The 995-nt window shown below is 48.1% G+C and overlaps 2 non-coding genes across 2 annotated transcripts; both read left to right on the top strand.

Annotated features, from left to right (window-relative positions):
- The first annotated feature begins 217 nt into the window (after nucleotides 1-217).
- On the top strand, nucleotides 218-336 carry LOC119348475. The gene has a single exon (XR_005168967.1). It is a non-coding gene; the product is annotated as a 5S ribosomal RNA (ribosomal RNA).
- Nucleotides 337-703: 367 nt separating this feature from the next.
- Nucleotides 704-822, top strand: LOC119348474. Its single transcript, XR_005168966.1, has one exon. It is a non-coding gene; the product is annotated as a 5S ribosomal RNA (ribosomal RNA).
- Nucleotides 823-995: the final 173 nt, after the last annotated feature.

The raw sequence follows: 995 nt of genomic DNA, 5'->3' as shown, positions 1-995 counted from the left end.
GCTTTCTGAAAGGGGTGGAAAAAACTCGTGTTGCTGCGGTATGGAGGGAGGGGTGGAAACCGTGGAAAACTCGTCTCCGTGATTGAGCGGGAGAGTAAGTAGTATAGGACATTATCCATTGTTAGGGAACGGTTGTAATGGTAGTGAGAATGTAGAATCGTCTTTGGAGCGGACCTGGGAGTGGCAAGCATAAGGGACGAAGACGGGGAAACATGTCGGATGCGATCATACCAGCACTAAAGCACCGGATCCCATCAAAACTCCGAAGTTAAGCGTGCTTGGGCGAGAGTAGTACTAGGATGGGTGACCTCCTGGGAAGTCCTCGTGTTGCATTCCTTTTATAATTATCTTTTGCGCCTTGTGACAAGCATATCGCACGTGCGCGATATATATTAATCCCGTTATATTATTTTTGACGTTTGCGATATGTTTAAGCTCGATGCTCATTGCTCGCGCGTCTTGGGGCGGCTTTGTGGCGCGAAGAGTGCTTTCTGAAAGGGGTGGAAAAAACTCGTGTTGCTGCGGTATGGAGGGAGGGGTGGAAACCGTGGAAAACTCGTCTCCGTGATTGAGCGGGAGAGTAAGTAGTATAGGACATTATCCATTGTTAGGGAATGGTTGTAATGGTAGTGAGAATGTAGAATCGTCTTTGGAGCGGACCTGGGAGTGGCAAGCATAAGGGACGAAGACGGGGAAACATGTCGGATGCGATCATACCAGCACTAAAGCACCGGATCCCATTAGAACTCCGAAGTTAAGCGTGCTTGGGCGAGAGTAGTACTAGGATGGGTGACCTCTTGGGAAGTCCTCGTGTTGCATTCCTTTTATAATTATTTTTTGCGCCTTGTGACAAACATATCGCACGTGCGCGATATATATTAATCCCGTTATATTATTTTTGACGTTTGCGATATGTTTAAGCTCGATGCTCATTGCTCGCGCGTCTTGGGGCGGCTTTGTGGCGCGAAGAGCGCTTTCTGAAAGGGGTGGAAAAA

This window comes from Triticum dicoccoides, unplaced genomic scaffold, assembly GCF_002162155.2.
Source record: "Triticum dicoccoides isolate Atlit2015 ecotype Zavitan unplaced genomic scaffold, WEW_v2.0 scaffold93469, whole genome shotgun sequence".
NCBI lineage: Eukaryota > Viridiplantae > Streptophyta > Magnoliopsida > Poales > Poaceae > Triticum > Triticum dicoccoides.
The sequence above is the reverse complement of the archived record's forward strand: the minus strand, read 5'-3'. Positions and strand labels throughout refer to the sequence as shown.